The sequence below is a fragment of the Silurus meridionalis genome, chromosome 12 (assembly GCF_014805685.1).
Source record: "Silurus meridionalis isolate SWU-2019-XX chromosome 12, ASM1480568v1, whole genome shotgun sequence".
Classification (NCBI taxonomy): Eukaryota; Metazoa; Chordata; class Actinopteri; order Siluriformes; family Siluridae; genus Silurus; species Silurus meridionalis.
In genome coordinates this window covers 13,049,091-13,060,324 of record NC_060895.1, presented here as the reverse complement: position 1 = coordinate 13,060,324, position 11,234 = coordinate 13,049,091, and the positions used below count along the sequence as shown (strand labels likewise).

At 38.3% G+C, this 11,234-nt stretch overlaps 1 protein-coding gene across 7 annotated transcripts in view; it reads left to right on the top strand.

Moving 5' to 3' along the window:
* The window catches only part of LOC124394376 (RNA-binding protein Musashi homolog 2), a 229,593-nt gene that overhangs the window by 98,893 nt on the left and 119,466 nt on the right, over window positions 1–11,234 (top strand). The gene's annotated exons all lie outside the window — the stretch shown is intronic.

The following is an 11,234-nucleotide window of genomic DNA, read 5'->3' as shown; positions in this document are numbered from 1 at the left end:
TCAGAGCTTTTTTTTTGCCTGTAGCTTGGGCCATTGTTTTTATTATTGGTTATTAGATACTATTCTACACTATCTTCCAGGTTATTCATACACATAAGTAATCTAACATCCAGCTATTGCATTTTACTACACTGCAAAACATGACATCTTGGCAAGTAAATAGGATGTATTCGGATGGAGTATGGATGCAGGATATTCCAAAAAAACATATACGAATCTTATGGTAAGGTGTCCACAAACCTTTTATCCATATAGTGTAGTCATATATAGTATTTATCTAGTTTAAAACAAACAGTAAACCAATATATATTTATATTAGGTGTGTAATGGTACATGTATTTTTTCAGTACAGGGCTTTCAGTTCTGTACGCACATGTACCGAATGCAATCCTTTCAAGATGCGTAACAGTTAAAATCTGTCCCCTCAGCAACGTATTAAGTGGCGGACTGCAAGATTGTTTAGTCTCCACCTCGCACTTTAAGTGCATTTTTGTTATTATTATCATTAAACTTGAAAACATACACAATAAGGGGTATAAGAAAAAACTTGAGTTAGCACAGTGTTACTGTGGCAATGAAAATGCTGAAGAATCCATTGTGCTAGTCTTAGCCGCTAACCGGGACGTTAGTGCTATAGATTCTTCAGTGTTTTATATCCAGCTTCAAGAATTTCTCTTTAAAGAGAAAATCTTGACAGTTCAGCATATCAAGGGAGTGAATAAATGAAGGATGGAAGGAATGAAGACATTTGTTAAAGTGTGCTGAAATAATTAGAACAGTTTAGTAGAACATATCTTTAGAAAACGAAATATTAAATGTAAAACACACACACACTTACATACACATCTATATTTTTTAATTATTTGGTCTAACAAGTGTAAACATTTACATTTCATTTTTACATTTATTGAATTTTATTTATTCGATTAAATTTGTGCTATTTGAACTGATTAATATATATACAGTAGTATCTCGGTTTGTGAGCATAACCCGTTCCGGAAAAGTGCTCGCAAACCGGAGCGAATTTTCCAATAATTATGAATGTAAATTGAGATAATGCGTTCCAGACACCCAAAAAATATATAAAAATGATATACAAATAAAATTATACAGTACAATATACAGTAATACAATATAATAATACAAGTATAAGTGATGTAACTTAAATCTAAAATAAATATATACAATCTTTACTGTACTTTTGAGATGAGGTGTAGAGGAGGAGGAGGAGGAGGAGGATAATTTTTTGGAAGGAGAGTCTCCTTTATTAATTTTGGAAGACTGTCACCCAAATCGCTGCATTTACTAACTTCTTTTTTTTCTCACTTTCTTTTTTGATTAACTTGACTCTCCTTTTATTAAAAAAATTTCTAGTGACATTTGTTTCTGTCTGTTGTGACATTGAATTATCATTAAAGAGATGGATCACTCTAATTGCTGCACTCTTATTCGGGTGATTTTTCTCAACAATAGTTTACAGTTTTTCCCACATCAAACATACCTCCTTAATTTCAGCTGAACTGATTTTCTTCTTTCTATTCTCCTCTTCCTTGATGCTTGTAAATCGGATTTTCGCTTGCAATTGAGTGCAAAATTTCACCAAAGTTTTTTTCTCCTACTACAAAGCACTCATAAACTGCATTCCGAGGTTTTACTGTATATATAATTTGTTTTCCTCACAACTTTTGTACTAATTTCAAACTTGAAATAGTCTTGGTCTATTGCCAGATCATTTAGTTCATTTAAAGAGATTATTTCTAAAATGAAGCAATTATCTACACCTATTTGACAACTTTAGGCTAGAAATGATCTTATATTTGATTTATTGTAATCTTATCATTAGAAATATTAGATACATTTTTAAGGTACTCTCCCAAACATTATCTATATCTTTAATGTTCAGAAAACCCTGGTGTGTCTTCTGCAATAAGCCTTTCACCACAGAGGAACTCAATCTAGAGCACAACAGTAGTTCCCTATGAGGTCCAGGCCGGTAATAAAGATTAAGAGGCCATCAGAGTGCGAGTGTGTGATTGTGCTCTGAGTCATGGCCTGAAATACTTTCTTCTTTCTTTCCCATTAAATTCCTGTGCACATAATGACAGCAGAAAAAAGGGGGAGAGAAAATGGCTGGGCACGCAGTGATGAGCAGAGCAGTCCTCTGAGAGACGGGCAGCGCTCGACTTCGTCTGCCTCAGGGCCCAATAAGACGCTGTCAAAGCAAGCGCCTATATCTCTAGATGAGATTGTTGTATTAGTCAGACAACTGGTGGTACAGCATTAGTTTTTTTTTTTTACTTTCTTTTCACTGAGTGATGCAACGCAAGTTAAATGCTACAGCAGTAAAGGAACGACGATGCCCGGTTCACCCTGTGTTCATGATGCTACCGACATGAAATTAATTTATAAATTAATACCTTTCACATTCTTCCATTGGATCTCTCCAGTCAGTCAGTGGTTAAATGACAGTATATTTCATGTGTAGTAGTCAAACGCAGCGTTGCCACTTTAATAGAAGGAGTGGGAGGGAGACAACTGGAAGAAAGAGATGTAGCAGAGAGAGAGAGAGAGAGAGAGAGACAGAGAAAGAGAGAAGGAGCGCACTGGGGTTCTGGGTAAGGGCTGATTTAAGGGAGAGCAGTGGGATCAGAGAGAGGCCTTGTTAGACGAGTGCTCCCCAGAGCTCACATAGGGTCTCACTCTTTCTCTCTCTCTCTCTCTCTCTCTCTCTCTCTCTCTCTCTCTCTCTTCCTCTCCCCTTGGTCCTTTCATTGGAAGCGGCGCTAGTCAAATGGCAGATCAAAGCCGTGTTCAGTGTGTGTCAGAGCAGATCATTTGCACTTCCATAAAACGTGCCGTTGCAGACGACACAAAACCTCTGCATTCATTAATATCCAAATACAGTGGAGACAAAGCACGCACCCAAATACACATTGTCTTTCGTTTGAACCAAAAGCGTGGCCCCTCTGCTCCCCTCCAGCTCCTTTTTATTCCATTTAAACCTCATTCAATGTTTTTTTTCCCTTTCCCCTCCCTCCCAGCTACTGTTGAAGCTCTCAGTGTATTGTTAAATGAGCAATGAGCAGACATTAGCACCAGGCTGCAGTGTTTTCATTAAAGGTACATTCTGGTGTTGAAAGACAAACCTTATAGCCCTGCCCGAGCTTGCACGCTAAAAATATCCAAACACAGCACTTGGTGGTTGTTTGTTTATTTATTTATTTATTTATTTATTTTTTGTCTGCGTTGGCATTGACAGAACAAGTCAGATGTGCTAGGAAGGGAATTCCATGGCACATTACTCAAGTTCAAAGTTTTCTCCGCAGTTCTTTCAGCATACATGTCAGATTTTTTTTTTCTCTCTCCTCGATCAGTGCTGCGGATAAGACAGCACAATATCTCTACACTTGTTCTTTTCAACATGGCAGATGCAGTTATGTTTTGAGCAGTGATTCAGCAACATTTCCTCTCATGTTTGTTGAGTTTTTTTGCGGATTTCTTTTTTTTTTTTTTTGCATTCGGTAAACAACTGTATTTAGAGGACAAATGTGGAGTTTGTGTTCAGTTTCTTGTTTCAGGAACTCATTCCATTTCATATTTTTTTGACTGAACCATGAATTTGTGAGATCTCAAAGTAAATGTGTATAAATCAGACCATATTTTAGTGTGTTGTTGGATTTGATTATACACTTTATTAACAAATGTTTCTGGACACTGACCTTAAGATTCATGTATTCTTTCCAAACATTACAGTGTGCTTGTGGAGATTTGTGCTCATTCAGCCACAAGGGTGTTAGTAAAGTCAGGTATAGGACGTGGAAGTCTGTGGATGTGGTGCAGTCAGCTTTCCAATTCATCCCAAACCTGTTCAATAGGGTTGGGGTCAGAGCTCTGTAGCAGGCCACTAAAGACCTTCCACTCCAAACCATGTAAAGCATATCTTCATGGGGTTTGCTTTGTGCATAGGGGCGTTGTCATGCTCGAAGTTTGGGTTTCCTAGTTCAAGTGAATGGAAAATGTATTATTTCCACATTCATAGACACCCTATACATATGTGTGCTCCCAACTAATTCGGGGCAGAAGCCCATATGGCTAGAAAAGTCAGGTGTCCCAATACTTTTGTTTATATATGTGTATTTTGTATGCAAACAGAAACATGCAACAATAGACTCTGTACTTAACCTTTATTTTCAGACTTACTGGACGTGCACATTGATCCTGTCCAGTTGTTGACAATTTTTGAACTGAATGTAGGTGAATTTCGAAACCTTTAAAATACAAGAAAATCCTATTCATCAAATCTCACTGACAGAACTTTCCCCCCTGTCATGACTGACATTTGATGTTATTTCAGCTTGTCATTTCTGACAAGTGCCGTAATTGCCAGCTCATTTTTCTTTTCTATTTTTTTTTTGTTTTACTTTTTAATGAGAGTTTGCCTTTGATTGGGCTCTAGAGTGTCATGTTCGGAATAATGAGCTCGGAAAACAAAAAAAAGAAACAGTTGTTAGAAAAAGCCTGCAGTTGTAAAACACTCAATTATGCCGGCAAGAAGTCTGGACGCTGGCGGTGAAGTTCAAGGTCACTGCTGCGGCGCCCTGTAATTTTCTGTCTCTCAGCTTCCCGTCTACCTCCCTGCTTTTAGTCCTGTCTCTGTGTAACAATCCTCCTTATAAAAATTTTTGTGCGTTCCCTTAATCAGAGCTTTTCTGTGGAAAACACATTAACCTTTGCAAGGTGTTTCAATGACAGTGCATGGGAATTTAAGCTGTCATTTACAGAGTTAGTTATGACAAATTGACCATAATGCCGCCGTTAGATTGATTGATGTGGAATATTAAATCTATTAGGATTTCATTGCTTTAATAGATTTAATAGACGTAATTTTTTCCTGCCTACAGGTGTAACGTGTGCTGTTTTTCAATATGGCATGTTTCCTTAATAATATACCGAGCTCTGTCCTTTACAATTAAGAAACAACGCGTGAAGGCTTATTTTTGTTCTTTTTGTCGAGTGTTACTGCCTCCAGCTGCGTGAAGCTGTTCTCGCCGATTGTCAGTCTCTTTTCAAAACAGTGCAACACGGACCCTTACTAAAGCCCATCTTCTCTTCCTCTTCGAAACATACTGTAATTAAACGATCAACAGATGATTTGGAGAATGCTCAACCGCCTGCCAACCCGATAGCGGGCAGGAGTGCCAAGCGCAGTCTCTCAAATCGCAATTCAGCAGGGAGCCTGGTGCTGTGTGTTGCTCCTCTCGGCTTGTCTCTCTCCATATGGGCTCCTGAGAAAGAGGGCAAACGACTCCCGCGAAGCCTCCTGCTCACACATCCGCGGACAGGTGTGCTCGGAAAAAAGTCACTCTGAGCCAATCTTTTACCAAGACGGCTTTATTAAAGCATCCACTTTGTGACTGAAGATTAGTTTTAATAATCTGTGTTTTATTTTATGTTTTAGCTTTAGAGAAAGCCTGATGTAACATGTTTATGTAACATTAATTGCGTAGCAGCTTTTGTCCTGATGTTGTTTAAATGCAAAAATTACTCAGCAAGATCCTAGAATTCATTCGAGTTGAAATGAATGGGGTCAGGTTTGGAGTGAGATTATAACAGTGGTTGTTTTTTCACATATTCTCCCCATGAATACAATTGTGTCGTAAAGGTTGTCCGAATTGTTTGCCGCTTCACAGGAATGCGCTAGTAGACTATACTAAATGTGTATGAACTTTGTAAAGGCTTCTCATCTACGGTGTATGTATTCCTACCCAAAGTTCTCTGTATCCAGCACGATTTTTGAAGATAAACAAATAATTACTTAAATGAATTTACTTTTCTCATGAGACGTCCATAACGCCACAAAAGCTAGCAGTAGTGTGTCGAATTTCCTGACACACTTCACAACTCATTGTGGAATCACAGCTTTCTGCAGCATTGAACATTCGTCTCTATTAACATGCCCCTGATTCATTTCCTGAGATAATGGTATTACCTCGAGGGAAACATAGATTAGAAGTAATGACTCTCTGCTATATTTAGAATAAAGGTTTCAATCCCAGAGTTTCAATCCCAGAATTTACCACAGCGTCCGCTGTGGTAAATTCAGCCGAATGTTCGCGGAGTTGCACTCCAACAGCTACAGGTTCCCACTGCTCACATCAGCATGATCTCTGATCAGGGAGCTGCAGCGTCCCTGCACAGGCTGCATGAGAAATAAGTCTTGATGATGCCAAGCTGCTCACTGTGGTCCTCCACTGTTTCCCAGAGGAAGATTAAGATTAAGGTTCTCTCTCTCTTTTTCTTTTTCTTTCCCTCTCGATTTCTTTTCTTTTCTTTTTTCCAGAGGCGTACTGTGTTTACAGCCTGAGCAGCTTGATTGTCAGGATCTCTTTTGCGGGTCTGTGTGTTCCATTTAAATGGAGATGGATGCGAATAAAAGAGCAGAGGGATCTGAGAGGAGACAAATGAACATTAAAATGCCTTAAATAACTGTTGATGCACAATGCTAATGGAAAGAGGGCGGATGTGTATTTTTCAATTGGAGGACATTAGGAGAGCATGCCAGGGTCAGATTTATGCTCTTCTCGCTGTATTTTGTAACGCGGTATTGCAGCAAATGGAACTGAGGCACGAAAAGGTATCAGTGCCATTTTTTTTTTATTAAGAGCTCTGTATAAGCAAAATTGATAGAAGAGTGCTTCATGATGAGGTTTTACATCTTTGAAGATTTTCCTGTCCTAAATTAATTACATTTTGGTATTGTAATACATATTAAAGCAAACAAGAAACGGGAAATCATTAAACATTTTTCTTCTATAATGTGACAGAAACCTGAGTGAAAACAAAGCTCGGGGGTTTTTCACTCGATGGCTGCTGGAGGTGGTGGGAGGGGATTAGTTTCTTCCCACATGATGCTAAAAATCTGATATTTATAGGCAGCAAAAGCCATTCAAGGTTACAAAACTTTTTTTTTTCCATCACTCATATTATAGAAATTCAGCATATTATACACTGCAAAAAAGTGTGAAATGAGTTATAATGCCCAGATATTGGTTTAATATTATTAGATTTAGTTTAGAGTAATTTTATAATAAAATAATTCTTAATAAATTGGATTATATTCAATATATTTTCACTTGCTAAGATAATTCATTTTGCAGTGTTGAGGGATAATGGTTTCACATAATTTCTGTTTATTTTTAACTGATTAATGCTGAGACTTTTATTTCAAGCTTTAAATTTTTGTTAAATGAACAGAATGTACACTGTTATAACAAAACAGTAAAAGTACTAATTATACACTACATGGACAAAAGTGTGTGGTCACCAGACCATACGATTTGTATGTGCTTTTTGAAAATCATTTCTACATTTAGTCCCAATTTGCTTGTTATATCAACCTCCACTCTTCTGGGAAGATGTTCCACTAGTTTTTGAGGTGTGTTTCTGATGATTTGTGCTCATTTAGCCTCAAGGGTGTTAGTAAAGTCAGGTATTGATGTATGGTAAGGAGGCTTGGAGTGCAGTCAGCGTTCATTCATCGTTCAATTCATCCCAATGCTGTTCAATAGGATTGAGGCCAGAGCTCTTTAGCAGGTCACTCAAGATCTTCCAGGTAAAGCATATCTTCATGGTGCTGGTTTTGTGCACAGGGGCCTTGTCGTGCTGGAAGAGGTTTGCGTCCCCTAGTTCAAGTGAAGGGAAATTTTAATAGTACCGCATCCAACGACATCTACAGTATCTACAATTGTGTGTATAAACTTTTATAGCTAAAAAAAACTCAGATGTACCAATATTTTTGTTTAGTGTAGTCACTTTATTATATCATTTTGAAGGTTTACACCACTAATAGTGCCCCACTGTAATGCACATTTGTTTGCACTTTACTGACCCTGTGATTACTCTAATGTGCTGCTGGGTCTTTTGGCCTGTTCAACATTAATGCTAGACCGTGTAAGGGCATGACAGTAAATCCAAATTGGCCACAACCTGTCAACAGTTACAGCTTGTTTTGGTAATGGTTTGTTAATTAATGTAGCAAATACCACAGAGGGGGGATTTCTAAACATTTAAGCCTGTTTCTTAACACAGAGCCATGTGAGGCTGCTGCTGTGTGTGTTGTTTAGCGGATTGATGATTCAAAGCTCAGGGATTCTTCAGATGGATTTGCTCAATTAAAACGAAATTTGATACAAAGGCCTGAAGAGGGACGGAGGGAAAATGGAGCTGCTTAGTCTGTGTGGGGGTGAATTTAGGAGGAAAAACCTCATTGCTAAAGATGCGATGTGCTTCTGTTTGTTTACTGGGTGTTTTTAGTGTTCAGTAGGAAACGAGGAGAATGTAAACAGGTACTACTACTACTATTAATAATAATAATAATACATAGCAACAGTTAGCTATGGTTAAGCTAAGCTATGGTACGGTTTTCTTTCTTTGTATAAACATTGACTATATATTTTTATACCAGTTTTAATGTTATTTTTATAAAAACAATTTGAACTTGTTGTCCTTCGCTGTGTGTGTGTGTGTGTGTGTTCATGAGTGTGTTTGTGTCTAAAAGGTTTTCAAGCACAACTTTCTGTCAGTGTTTGATCCCAAAATGTCAGAGGAGGAGTGCAGTTTCTCCACACACACACACACACACACACACACACACACACACACACACACACACTACACTTTTCTGTGGATGACACTTTTTAGGTGTGTAGATATGTGTACACTCATAAAGCAGATAGATCAGACAGAGTGCCAGATATTTTATGATGATTTCATCCTCATGTTTTATGATGGCAGCTTTTTTTTTTTCCTCTGATGATGTTGTACAGGTAAAGGTGAAGACGAAGCTTAGTTATTGGCTCAATCTGTCACCTCAATCATGGTCCTACTCTACAGCTTGCCATCATGTCATTACTCTCCCTTTTTTTTTTGTTGAGAATTACACACGCTAGTAGAAGGCATAACATACATACAGTACACACACACACACACACACACACACATATACACACACACACACACACACACACACACACACACACACGTGGGGAATAACTTTTTTGAACAGGCCAACCTGTGAACAAGCCTTAAGGTTCTCATTTGCATTGATTAGCCTTCATCAGGGTGGCGTAGGTTTTTCATTATATCCCAAAAGCACAATACAAACATAGACTGAGGCAAAGCAGAGTTCAGAGCTGAGGATTGTGTAGAGGGAGAGAAGTAGGGAAGGAGGGTGAGGAGGCAGCAGGATAGCAGGGTATATGTGTGAGAAATATATTAATTTGCCTCTTGTCATTTTTGCTCGGGTAATTCTAATGTTGTCATGGTAATTTGGGCCCGGGAGGCTGCAGGTCACTTTCCAAACAGAGACCTTGCAGGGGGAGGCTGAATCCTTGGGAAAGGCTGATAAGGCGTCGTGTGTAGCCTTCAGCCACATGATGAATCACCCGCTTATCTGCTTCAGTCCAGAGAGACACGAGACTGACAGGAAGAGAGAGAGAGAGAGAGAGAGAGAGAGAGAGAGAGAGAGATATCTGTCATTATTGGCGAATGAAGAAAAAAAAAACATCCTAGCCCACTGTAACAAAAATCGCTTGGACAATAACAGGCAAGTTCCCTGTGTAAGCATTCACAAATCTATGAATGGCAGTGCTGTCATCACTCACAGCACCTGCCTGCTGCTTAAGAAAATGCAAAACATATAGTTTTGTATCTCAATGATGTTTAAAAACCAAATTTGTTCAGGATATTATCACAAAAAATACATGGACAGGGTTTTTTTTCCCACTAAAATGTGTTTTGGATGGTAGACAAAAAATTCTCGCACAGTCTCATTTCCACAAACTGTAATATTAGGCGCCCTTTTTTTTTCAAACCACAGTCGCTTGATGTGGAGAGTAGGAAGGGGTATGAGGTATTAAATGTGGTAGCTTACACACATGCTTAGAGAGAAATGAGAGGGAGAGAGAGAGAGAGAAACCCAGACCATGCACACATACCTCCCACTTGTCAGCTACATAGGGGGCTTATTACTAAACGGATGCACACTATGCTCACACAAGGTGCCTTTAGGCTAGATCACCACATCATTCTCTCGCATCTCAAACCCCCTCCTTTCTGCATCCCTTCATTCTTCTCACTGTTTGCCTGCTTTTAGTGCAGGCTCGGTGCTAACAGCTGATGAGGTGTCTCAGGCTGTCTGTTGTTCCTCACACGGACCGCAAGTGACCTCATTATCAGCTGCTCCAGCCCTCGCTTGCAAGAAAAATATCCATAGCCGTCTTTGGGATCAAATGTGCATAATATCCGCTTTGATGTCATTACTTTTATTATAACGTATCAGTTAGAGATTGCTATTCCAAAGTGCTTGATATGCTTGATTCTGATTGGTCACTAGGGGTTGATTCATTTTGTGTAACAGCAGTGTAGGCTGCATGGTTTGTATTACAGGGGACTTGTATTTCAGACACTTCATGTAAATGGATTATAAAAAAAAAAAAAGGTAGTTGTTTAATATGATAAAGTCTTTTTTGAGGTGGTGTTTAATTAGCATGTTTGTTCTTTTTTTTTGTAAGAAGTTGTAGGTTCAGTCAAAGGAAATGCTGTTTGTTTCAATTTTCCAGCACAGGAGAATATCCGGGAGTGGTTTATTGCTAATATAAATAATGTAACTATTATTCTGAGGGAAAAAAAAAATAGTACCACACCGTACCATGCTGCTGGGGTAATATCCTGAGGCGTACAGCATTTGCATCTCTTTCACCTTGAAATGTTGAAATAGTGTACCTTTAAAAACAATCAAGGTACATAATTATCCATTAATTACCTTTTAGATTAAAGCTTTAACTAAAGTTTGTAAGAATGTAGCCCTGAGGGTGCGATTCGAGTGACAAGGAAAAGTACAGTGGGGGAAAAAAATATATATATATATTTTTTGAGAGTGTATTAAGGAATTAAAACGTAATGTAATTTGTTGCGTTTTTTTATTGCGTAATTTTCTTTAATCATTCACATATTACTGTGGTATTAAAATAAACCATGTATGGCCATGCAGTCATCAGTAAATAATCTGATAAAATAATGGCACTACAGGGTGGTAATCGGAACTCAACTCGGTGTCACCATGTATTAATATCCTATATGAGTTTTTTTCTGTCATGCATTATTCCTTACTTATTATTAGAATTATTTCACAGCACTCAAAAGGAATTTTCAGTACTGTCTTTCATGACTTGTAA